Source organism: Lontra canadensis, unplaced genomic scaffold (genome assembly GCF_010015895.1).
Source record: "Lontra canadensis isolate GAN:19392208 unplaced genomic scaffold, GSC_riverotter_1.0 scaffold47, whole genome shotgun sequence".
Taxonomy (NCBI): domain Eukaryota; kingdom Metazoa; phylum Chordata; class Mammalia; order Carnivora; family Mustelidae; genus Lontra; species Lontra canadensis.
In genome coordinates this window covers 10,927,777-10,940,300 of record NW_022631041.1, presented here as the reverse complement: position 1 = coordinate 10,940,300, position 12,524 = coordinate 10,927,777, and the positions used below count along the sequence as shown (strand labels likewise).

The window sequence follows — 12,524 nt, the reverse complement described above, 5'->3', positions numbered from 1 at the left end:
CCAAATTCATTTTTCTTGAAAAAGGAAAAGTACATTTTTCCTAAGGATTTTTGCTTTTATTTAGTTTTAAAAGATAGTTCAAATGCTGAACTGGATGTTGTGCAATAAAGTAGAATTTGATATTAATAAGAGAGCTGACTTCCAAACTAAAAATTGATAGATAACATGTATGAGATGAGTATGATGATGTGGTAAGAGTAGAGAATTTTGCTGTCTTTGTCCTTATCTACTGTGTTAATGATAATCTAACATGTAGGTGTTTTGTTTATTTTTTAATATAGTTGACACAGTGTTACATTAGTTTCAGGTTAATGTGTCGTGCTTAAAAACAATGTTGTGGCATTGTCTTTCTAAAGTTAGTTAAATGTTATTGAACGTGAAGACCTTAATGACAAATCACTGTTATTATGCTATTAAAGTGTGTATTCATTTACATTATTATTATTCATTTTCATTAATTCCAGTGATAGTAATTATGGTAGAGTTTTGTTTTTCTGTCCTAATAAATACAGTCAATTCTTTTATGCCACCTTACCTCGGGGGATTTTGGCTTGGGCATTTTTGTCAGCATTTTTAAATGGAATACATATATGCAATCTGCTTTTTTATATAAATTTAACTCAAAAATATTTGATAAAATCGGTAACTTGAATTCCAAAGAATGAGAGAAGGAAAGAAAATGTTGCCATAGGAATTTTTAATCTGTTTATAGTTTTATTGCTGAGACTAATTTTTAACACTTTTCTGTTATTAGAGAAGTAATTTGTTACAGGAAAAAAAAGTCAAAAGAAATTTTTAAGTACTTTTAATATCAAACAATTAATAGTCTTTTCATTTCCTTTTCTGTCTATCAATGTGTGTAGAATTTATTAAAATGAAATATAGCATGTTATATTTATGAATATATATTCCCCAGTAGTAATCACATGGTTTCCATAAAAAAACAATAGCTATTAATTTTCCTTTGACTCACTTCCCTTTATATGAATGTCTTGCTGCAGCCTGAGCTTCAGCGTCCCTTTCCTTACTTTCCAGGCATACTCTCATTCTATTCAGTAGGCTAAATCCTTGCTGTGGGTGGGCACTGAGTTGATGTCACTCCTGGAAGACTAGCTCGGGTGGGGGGCACATTTTTCATGCACACTGAATGGCAAACTTGTACCTCTGCTTTCATTTACATTTTATGCTGCTGAAAAGTTTAAAGGATTCATATACGCTGTTAGCACCCTTCTCAGGTTTCAGCAGCAATACATACAATTTCCCGAGGTTGTTATAGTAAATAATTGGTAGAGGGAGGGAGCCAGATGTGTAGGCTTAGAATATTAACTTAGGCTGCAAACAAGTTTCAGGTTTGAAGCTTTGCTTTAAGAGTATTTATAACCAAAAAGAAAAAAAAAATAGTATTTGTAATCATGAATAAAAGAAAGTACATTTAAATAGTGTTAAATTTCTTATCAATTGATGAATTCTGCCAGATTTAGTAAGAAACATAAGCTTTATGGAAGATAAATAAACCCTAATTTATAAATTTGTTCATTATCACTGTCTTTATTCATGAAACTATCACATAGTTTCTTTTGAGGGCTGCAGGATCACAGAGGTAGAAGGCACCTTGGAGAGCCTATCTAACCCAAATTTCCACACTTCCACAGCATTCCCAACAAATTATCATCCAGCCTGTACTTGAGACTATATTGTGATCAAGTTTCCCATTTCCCAGTGCAGCTCTTGGTCAGCTCTTCTTGATACAGCATTACGGCAAGGTTTTAGTATATGAGTGGAATATAAAACAATCCCATAAAAAAAAGTAGAATCATGTTATTGTGGGTTAATGAAATGATCATGTGAACCTACTGCAAGACAGCCAATCACCATTCAGTTTACTGAATTTGCATTATGTGGGGGTGCTTTACTATAAGGTTTCACTAAATAAATTAATTTACTGAACGCAAATTTGCTTTCATTTCTCTTCCTTGGGAGCCACGAAAAAATTTAATCCTTCATCACATTTCCAAATATTCAGAACTAAATAATCATAGCTTTTTGGGGAAAACTTTTTAAATCCCTTCAATGGTTTCTAATGGGCAAAGCTCTCTTTGCAGCATTACTTGCCTTATTTTTTTCTTTTTTTAAGATTTTATTTGTCAGGCAGATTGAGCACAAGCAGGGGGAGCAACAGGGGAAACAGGCTCCCCACCAAGCAAGGAGCCCGATGCAGGACCCAATCCCAGGACCCTGGGATCATGACCTAGAGCCAAAGGCAGATGCTCAACCGCCTGAGCCATCCAGGCACCCCTGCTTGCCCTTCTCGGTTAAATTCCAAACCTTCCAACCCCCTTTTAGGTGTCATTTTCCCAGAAAGACTTCCCTGGCCTCTGACAGTCTGGGCTAAATTATACTCTGCTTCAAGAGCCCCATTGTGCAGGGCCTGTGCTGTGCTTACAGCTATATTAAGCAGCCTTTCTCAACTGGACCAAACAAATAGGACCCATATCTTAGCATCATATTAACAATGTTTAATACAGTATCTGATCTATGGTAAACACTGAAGCAGTGCAAACTGAGCTGAACTAACCTCACAATCTTGTTTTCCCTGGGAAACAAATACTCCTTTTGCCAAAGACCATCATTAAAGTGTGACCTCCAAAATGAACACTTTCCCAGGTGGTATCTGCCTCCCTCAGAGGTGACTTAAGAAAGCTTACCATCCTGGTTCTTGGTACAATATTCCTTTGTAATGCTATCTCAGTTTATTTTAAATATTCTGACATTTGCTCAATTAGACTACTGACTAGTTGAAATTAAACCCTTTGCCTTTTCCACACATGTATACTATACTATACTTCCCCTAGTGTTGAGAATGCAGATGATTTTGATCCTTACTATTTGGTCAATCCCTGTTCAACAAAGACAAATCTTATTTCCGTAAAGAGCTAACAATCTCCTTTGAGGGTCTTCCTCAGAAGCCAATCATTTTCAGAATTTCCCAGCATGACCTACATTCTCATCCATTGGTTAGGAAAAAGGATAAATGTACTGAAGTGCTTAGGCCCACTCCTCCAGTCCTCCCAATTAATCAGTGACATGTGAACCATTGGTATTTGACTATAGTTATTGAAATCTTTATAAACCAACCTAATGTACTGACATTCTGCCCCATTTATCTTGTTCACAAAGCTGCTGTGGGGAGATACCTGTGCTATAGCTATCCCATCAAAAATTTTATATAATTGAAAAATTCCTTGTCCTTTGTAACACTTCCATTTCATGGTATTAAGGAAATAATCCTTTAAATAATCCATTCTAGAATCTTGACTAAGAAGAACACTAAGTCCACCAGTGTAGTTTATATCAAGCCTTCATTTAAGCTTATGGTATCAATATGGTACCCAGCTCAGACTAGTTAACATGGTTTGAAGCAGTAGCATTGCTCTAGTCTTACAGATCAGAAACTTGGGGACATCTGAACTCTACCAAGCAAGTATTCAAACTTTCAACAGTATCAGCTGAACTACAACATTAAGTGGCAGTGTAGAGAACTAACAGACTACCATTATCTTCACATCAAAACAATTCCAACATTTTGCTCCATTAGATCAATGAGGAGGGAGAAAACTATAGGGGAAGGGTGAGAAGGGAGAGTAGATGAGTAGAATACAGCTGATCAGGTTAAAAAAAAAATTAAAAATAAACTAATGTTCAGTTCCAAACTGCTGTAACTAGACTCTGGGGGACGGTAGCTGACACACTAGTCTAACAGAGCCATCAGAATTGCATCAGCTGTCAAAAAGTGATTTTTGTTCAGGCTGTGGACATAAGAAACTAAACTGTGATAGGCTGTAAAATAATAGCTGCAACTCATCAAAACACAGATTTTACCCCTTCATTGTATAGAAGGAAGTTACATTTTAAAACTTGTTAGCAAGAACTGTCCTACAAATAATGATACTCCAGTAGTAACAAGCATACCCGAAACCAGATTTGGTTTCTAATACCCTTCTCCAAAAAAAGGAAAAAGGACTTCTTGAAGGAACAGGGAATATATAAGATAGCTTGAAGCATCTTGTACTGTCAGAAAGTAAGGGAGTTTAAAAAAAATTTTTTTTAAGTAGGCTCTGCACTCAGCATGGAGCCCAATGTGGTGGTTTAACTCATGACCCTGAGATCAAGACCTGAGCTCAGACCAAGAATCAGATGCTTATCTACCTTAGCCACCCAGGTGCCCCTTAAAGGAGTTCTTTAAAAATAATGATTCCAAAAGGTATAATAATGGGGAAGATGGCATGTCAAAGGGACACAGAAGCCAGTTCAACTGGAAGAGCTCCCCATAGTGAAAGCTGGAACAATTTGATCAACAAAATAAATTACTCAAACCATAAAATAAAAATCCATGAGTCCACATTGATATGAATGTTTAAAAAAAAATGGAGAAGAGACAAATCTCAGAATTCCATCTGATTTATGTAAATTCTCTGCCCAAAAAGACGTAGAACACAATTTTCACCCTTAAATATGGGCTGCTCATAGTCTATAGCCTTTCCCTAAAACTGAGGGAGGAACTTAACATTCTCAGGGCCACATTGCTCTTCAGACTTCTTCCATATTTGCTGCCCCTGTTCCTCCTGTCACCCAAGCATGAAATTTGGAGCCTACATCTGTTGATAAAAAGCGAAATGAAATCCGAAGTCCCCATTTCCATGAAGCATTGAAAAGTTGAGTAGGTTGAAACTGGACCGAAGGTTTTCCATCACACCAACACAAAGCCCTTCAAATGCAGTGATAGGCACTGCCATTCAGAGACATCCATCAGCCTTAGTAAGCACTTCCCTTGCTCTTTCACCTACCCTCAATCCCCAATCTCAGCTGCTTTTCATCTTGGGGATTGCTTCATCTTTCCTGATCATTCCTTCTCTCTTTTCCTGCTCTTCTCTCCCCCTGCTTCATTGGAGTTAAACCTCCAGTCCCAGACGAGCAATTCACTGAACTTGAATTATCTAGGAAATTTCCCCAGAACAGTAGTTTATGGAGATACCTGGAGATACCTGACTTTAGGCTTAGAATTAAGAGCTTACATAAAGAAGTCCCCTGGATGGTGACAGAGGTGACAAGATTTGGGGAACAGTATGCTTTTTCAGATACATAATCCTTCTGGAAAGGGCTAGCAGGCCTGTGAACATATTAGGTTCATATAATTTTAAGGCTGAAAGGGTCCCCAAAGGTTACTTAGTTCTGCAGTTGACGGAAGTAAGAGCTAGGGCTATTTTATTTGACAGAGACACAGTGAGAGAGGAACCAGCAGGGGGAGTGGGAGAGGGAGAAGCAGGCTTCCCGAGGAGCAGGGAGCCTGATGTGGGGCTTGATTCCAGGATCCTGGGATCATGACCTGAGCTCAAGGCAGGCCCCTAAAGACTGAGCCACACAGGCGTCCCCATACACTATCTTCTACAATCTTTGCCTGTGCTTACAGAGTTTCAACCAAGTGCTCTTGGAATGGAATCTTTTAAAAGAGGTTTTCACATTTGAACTTCAGGATACAATGGCCGGTACCTAATTTAACATCATGAACCTTAATTTGAAGAAAATTTTTATAGTTAGTCTCTAGTAGAAGAATGAAAAGAGGTTTGAGGGGCTCCTGGCTGGCTCAGTCGGTGGAGCCTGTGACTCTTGGATCTTCCAGTTGTGAGTTCCAGCCCCATTTGGGAGTAGAGATTACTTAAAAAAATAAAATCTAGGGGCGCCTGGGTGGCTCAGTCCTTAAGCATCTTCCTTCAGCTCAGGTCATGATCCCAGGGTCTTGGGATCAAGCCCCGAACTGGACTCCCTACTCAGTGGGAAGCCTGCTTGGAAGCCCACTACCCCTGCTTGTATTCCCTCTTTCGCTGTCTCTCTCTCTGTGTATCAAATAATTTTTTTTAACAAATCTAAAAGAAAGAAAGATGGTTGAAAACACTATTTTCTAGAGGCAAATGTGGCAAAGGCTCGCTTTACAAAGGGTATATGGTACTTTCAAACACCATAAACCCAATGATCCCATCCCAAACTTCTAATTCAACTTAGCAGAAAATAAAACCCCTTCTGGCATTCGCCGTTATTCCAGTTATGGCAATAATGACTTCCCCGTCTACCGATTCGGTTGACAGGTTAAAAATCTCCAAACTCTGTTAACCCTTCCTGGCTCAAGAATATATTAAGCTGGCTGATTCAGCGAACACTTAACTACAGACTTATTCAGGGAGAGCGCTAAGCAAAACTCAATTCATTTCAAAGCCTCTAGAAATCTCGATCCTAGCGCCCACAGCCAGGTTTCAGAGCAAATCACTGACGTTTCGTTCTGAGAATTAAACTCCTTATTGCGCGTCTTATTCTCTTTCCGTGCACAGAAAGAGCTCAATTCAAAGAGAGAGAGACAGACTCTCAAACGAGTGGACTTGGAAGGGGGAAAGCCCGATCCCACGAGCCGGGGCGAGTCACCGGGTCAGCGCCAGGCGGGGGCGACGCTCGCCAACAACGCTGAGGAGAGGACAACCCACGGAAGGTGGGAGGCCGCAAGCGGCGCTCGGGCCGCTGGCGGCCGAGCGATCAGAAGCCCCCAGTCCTCGGCCCCCGCGCAAGCGACGCCGGGAAATGCCTACATCCGGGAAACCTGCGGCGGAGTGCGGCGGCGACACCAAGTGGAAGGCAAAATGGCGGCGGCGGCGGCGGACTGGTGTTGAGGGGAGAGCCAGGTCCTCGCGACCCCCGCGACGGGCCGCGCTGGCCCGCGGCAGCCCCCCGACGTCTCTCTCCGCCCTGCCCCACCAGGGATACCTGGGGTCTCTGGGACGGGCTCCAGTCGCCTGGGCTACTGTCCTTGGGCCCGTGGCCGCTGTCCAGGAGCCCTGCTCTCCCCTGCAGGTAGGTCTGGGGCTGGTGTAGCGGGTGGGGCGCACTCTCTCCTCCCGAGCCGGAGTTGGCGGGGCGGTGGCCGCCGGGGCCCACGCCCAGCGCCGCTGGCTGGGGTCCAGAGGCTCCTGTGGACCGGCGGGCGGGCCGGGCCGAGTCGGCCCGGTGCGGGCCTGATTTGGCTAGTTGCATGGACCTGAGCTGAGCCCTGCCCTGGGGAAGCGAGGGTTGGCCGCGCCCGGGGCTGAAAGAAGAGCTGCAGGCATCGCCGCCTTGGAAGTGCAGGTTGGCTTGGGGAGAGTTTGGGTAGGTAGTGGCTTTGCGCGGAGTGTCCCGCTTTCACCCTTACCCGAACAGGGACCGGTCATTGTTTAGGAAGGAAGAAAAGTGAAAGGTGGTTCTGAAAGAAAATTGCAGTTCTTTGCATCCCAGAGAGACTCGATGCTGGATTTACCTTGAAGAAAGCCTGGGAATTTCTGTTTCCAGTCCAATGTAATGTTAGCTTACTGTTCATAAGCTAAGAGGGGTAGCAGGGACGGAAGGATTTTTATGGGGTAGGAATGTGTACCTAAATAAAATGAGGGAAAGAAAAGGAAAGGAATATTACTTGTTGTAACTTCAAAACAAAACTTGGATCGCGAAGAATGACTCCGCAGTGATTTGATTTAACCCCATTCTCTGACTTCTCCAATTGAAAGTTATTTTCTAAGAGAACAAAGTTTAATGTTTGTCACCCCATATGTTACTGTGACTTAATATATATATATATCGTTGTGTAGAAGTTATTCCTAAAACTAGTGAAAAATAAGTAAATAAATAGAGTCTCACACACAAATGTTGTGTCAGTTCACCCAGGATCATGAAGTTTGTCAGGCCTTTATGGATTATTTATTGAAAATTAAAATTCTTTATCAGACTCCATGAGGAAGAAAAGGTAGAAAATTATAATTGGAATGAATGTTCTTTGCTAAGATAGCTACATTTGTGATTTAAGTAAGGTTATTTCTTTCCTTTAATGAGTTTGTAGGCAGGTAAAATGAGCTAGTTGATTCCCTAAGGCAGTGGAGGAATTTGATTGATTTAACAGTAAAAGAAGTAGCATTGTGTTCCTCCGATCAGCTGCTGCTGCAAGAAACTAGATCGTGGCACAGGCTGGGGAAGGCACAATCTTTCTGTGCCTGAATACCTATTGAATTGCCTTGCCTCTTTCCAAAAGCAAATAAACAAATACTTCTACAATTTTTTTTGGTATGAAAAAATTGTAGGGTTTTTTGGGGGGGGTATGATATCTGTTTTCTTCTATAGGTTGTTTTGTTTTTAATGCTAGTCCTTGTTACTCTGTATAACTTATAGCCTTGGAATAGATCCAACTCTGATTATTTAGTTTTCATTCTAGATGTTATATTTAGATTAGTGGTTTTTTTGTAGACCACAAAGTTATTTAGTCATTGAACAACAATTTTATCAAGTAGAAATAGCAATCATTTTTCAGCACAAGATAAAATATAGTGGTAGTTTTCACTTTTTATCAGCTTTGTAGGAAGCAAAGTGAAGAAAATGTCATCAGTAAGCAAGAGAGTCTTGAATATTGCTGTCTAAACAACTGAGACTATATGCTGCTGAAAAACAATACATACTACTACTGTTGCTATTCTCGGAACTTAGTCAAAGCATTGAGACAGGCCATCCTTTTTTATAAACCTAAGTCAACCCAAGGTAACACTTTGAAATCCTTTTAAGTAATGGTACCTGGTTTTTCCCCAAGTTGAATAACCAAAAATTGTTTGGGTTTGTTGACATTTGCATATTTGATAAAGGTCTGAAGTTTCAAAGAAATGGAGGTTTTGTCTGCTCAGTCTAACCAATTTAAATGTTCCTTAAAAGAATGAGTCATGATCCCTGCCTTTAGGAAACTCAAGATGCATGTTCTGAGGGGCACCTGGGTGGCTCAGTGGGTTAAGCCGCTGCCTTCGGCTCAGGTCATGATCTCGGAGTCCTGGGATCGAGCCCCGCATCGGGCTCTCTGCTCGGCAGGGAGCCTGCTTCCTCCTCTCTCTCTGCCTGCCTCTCTGCCTGCTTGTGATCTATCAAATAAATAAATAAAATCTTTAAAAAAAAAAATATTAAAATATTAAGATGCATGTTCTGATGAGAAGAGCACTGGGCTAGTTCAGGATGTGCGGATTCTGTTTCTAGTGTGACCTCCAGTTGGCTGTGTGAACTTGGTCTAGATCCATTTCTTCATCTGGAGTGTGTATGGGGGGATATATATATTTAAGATACCCTATTCTCTCTGAATCTGTAATCTAGTAGGAAAAATGAAACAACTGCAAGAGTAGGGCAAAAACATAGGTTTTGTTTGACCATGCAAAGTGCCTTTACAATTCAGAGAAGGATAACAAACAGGCAGGTCAGTGAAATCTTTGTGAAGATGGCATGTGAATGGCACCTTAAAAGTTGGGTATAATTTCTACAAGATGAGATATGGCAGGAGCTCTCCCAAGAAACTGAATGAGTAAGGACATGAAGGTAGAAAAGCACAAGACAGAATAGCACAGATACAAAAGCAGAGATCAAGTAATTTGGCTTGATTAGAGTATAAGGTACACTGGGGAGAGGCTGGGTAGGATAGTGAAAAGAGATAAGATAAATGACATTATTGAGTTGGGCATTTATTCTAAATATTTGACATACGCAATTGACCCTTGACCAACACAGATATGAAGTGTGCGGGTCTACTTATACACAGATTTTTTTCATTAAATATATTGGAAAATTTTTTGGAGATTTGCAACAATTTGAAAAAACTCACGGATAAGGGGCGCCTGAGTGGCTCAGTGGGTTAAGCCGCTGTCTTCGGCTCAGGTCATGATCTCAGGGTCCTGGGATCGAGTTCCACATCAGGCTCTCTGCTCAGCAGGGAGTCTGCACCCCCCACCCCAGCCAGCCTCTCTGCCTACTTGTGATTTCTCTCTGTGTCAAATAAATAGATAAAATTAAAAAAAAAAACCTCACGGATGAATTGGATAACCTAGAAATACTGAAATAAACTAAGAAAAAGATGTTTTGTAGGAATACAGAGTATAATACTTATACAAAGTATATGTTAACTGTGTTAACATGTGTTAACTGTGTTAACAGTAAGTCTTCTGGTCAACAGTAGGCTCTTAATGGTTAAGTTCTGGGGAAGGCAAAAGTTATACTCAGATTTTGAACTGCATAGGGGTCAACAACCCGAACCCCTGTGTTGTTCAAGGGTCAACTGTATTAAACTGTATTTTGAGCATAATGCTCAAAATAACCTGATTAGATAGGACCATTATTGCCCACATTTGAAGATGGAGAAACTGAGGCACAGCTTGTCCAGATTACACAGCCAGTTAGTGGTAGAACTGGGATTTGTACCCTGCAGCTTGACTCCAAGGCTCTCTAACCACTAATTTAAAGGAGTCATTGAGGGTTCTAGAGTAGGAAAGTGACATGATCAGAACTATTTATTTGGAAGATTAATCTGACACCAATGTAACATGAGTTCCTGGTAAGCTATTTTGCTTTGAAGAATTCTTTTTTAAAAACTCTCTTTATTGGGGTGCCTCGGTGGCTCGGTGGGTTAAGCCTCTGCCTTCAGCTTAGGTCATGATCTCAAGGTCCTGGGATCAAGCCCCATATCAGGCTCTCTGCTCAGTGGAGAGCCTGCTTCCCCCTCTCTCTCTGCCTGCCTCGCTGCCTACTTATGATTGCTCTGTCAAATAGAAAAATCTTTAAAAAAATTTCTCTTCATTTATTATTAATTTGAATCTTTACATTTGCAATTAGCAGAGATTACTAAGATTTATTATTGCCAGTGTTGAGTATATCTTGTTGGTTGGTTGGAATTGTAAACACCGTTCTAGAAGGCAATCTGACAATAAGTGTCAGAATTTTATTTTATTTTATTTTATTTTTTGACATAGCTCTTTATTATTTTTTCCTTTGTCAAAAATTGTATTTTATTTTAAACTGCAATTTAGTTAACATACAGTGTTATATTTCAGGTGTATAATATAGTGATTCAACAATTCCATACACCATCCAGTGCTCATCACCACAAGTGCACTCCTTAATCCCTATCACTTATTTTACCCATCCCCCCACTCACCTCCCCTCTGGTAACCATCAGTGCTCTATAATTAAGGGTCTATTTCTCCATCCATGTCCTTAAAAGTGGCAAGATTTCATTCTTTTTTATGGCTGAGTAATATTCCAGTGCATATGTATGCACTACATCTTTATCCATTCATCTGTTGGTGGGTGCTTGGGCTGCTTCCAGTTTGGCTATTACAAATGATGCTGCTATAAATATAGGGGTGCATGGATCCCTTTGAATTAGTGTTTTTGTATTTTGGGGGTAAATACCCAGTAGTGCAGTTACTAGATCTAAGGGTAGTTCCATTTTTAACATTTTGAGGAACTGTTTTCCACAGTGGCTGTGCCAGTTTGCATTCCCACCAACAGTGCAAGAGGGTTCCTTTTGCTGCACATCCTCACCAACATTTGTTGTTCCTTGTGTTCTTGATTTTAGCCATTCAGATGTCAGTATTTTAAATATGAGCACATCTTGGAGATATTGCGGGTTTAGTTCGAGACCACTGCAATAAAACAGATATTGTAATAAAGCAAGTCGAATGAATTTTTTGGTTTCCCAGTGCATGTAAGAGTCATGTTTACACTATACTGTAGTCTACTGATAGTGCGATAGAATTATGTCTAAAAAGATAATAAATACATCCTAATTTAAAAATATGTTACTGCTAAAAAATGCTAACCATCATCTGAGCTTTTAGCAAGTCATAATTTTTTTGCTGGTAGAAGGTCTTGCCTCCATGTTGATGGCTGCTGACTGATCAGGGTGGTGGTTGCTGAAGGTTAGGGGGGATGTGGCAGTTTCTTAAAATAAGACACCAGTGACGTTTGCTATATCCCTCAACTATTCCTTTCATGAACAATTTCTCTGTAGCACACAAAGCTGTTTGATAACATTTTAACCACAGTAGAACTTCTTTCAGTATTTATATTGGAGCCAGTCCATTCAAAGCTTGCCGCTGCTTTCTTAACTAAGTTAAGAAACTCCTTAAGTTTATATAATATTCTAAATCCTTTGTTGTCACTTCAGCAATCTTCACAGCATCTTCACCAGCAGTAGATTCCATCTTGAGAAACTTTCTTTGCTCATCCAGAAGAAACAACCCCTCATTCATAAGAGTTTTGTTATGAAGTCTCATCACATCTGTAGTTACTCCTCCACTGAAGTCTTGAACCCCTCAACATCATCCATAAGGGTTAGAATCAGCTTCTTTCACACTCCTCATAATGCTGCTATTTTGACCTCTTCCCATGAATTATGAATGTTCTTAATGGCATCTGGAATGATGAATCGTTCCAGAAGGTTTTTGGCTTACTTTACCCAGATATATCAGAGGAATCGCTGTGTATGGCACCTATAGCTTTATGAAATGTATTTCTTAAATAATGAGACTTGAAAGTTGAAATAACCTCGGAATACATGGACTGCAGAATAGATGTTGTGTTAGCAAGCATGAAAACAATGTAAATCTCATTGTACATCTCCATCAGAGCTCATGCGTGACCAGATACATTGTCAA

General features: G+C 40.3%; 1 protein-coding gene and 1 pseudogene across 1 annotated transcript in view; one reads left to right on the top strand and one right to left on the bottom strand.

The window, feature by feature from the left end:
• Positions 1-6,467: 6,467 nt before the first annotated feature.
• Positions 6,468-7,074, bottom strand: LOC116876701 (annotated as a pseudogene).
• LATS1 (large tumor suppressor kinase 1) overlaps positions 6,839-12,524 on the top strand; it is a 52,004-nt gene continuing 46,318 nt past the window's right edge. The window contains exon 1 of the mRNA XM_032873158.1: positions 6,839-6,894. The gene's annotated coding sequence lies outside the window, so the exon portion shown is untranslated. The remainder of the gene's footprint in view (positions 6,895-12,524) is intronic.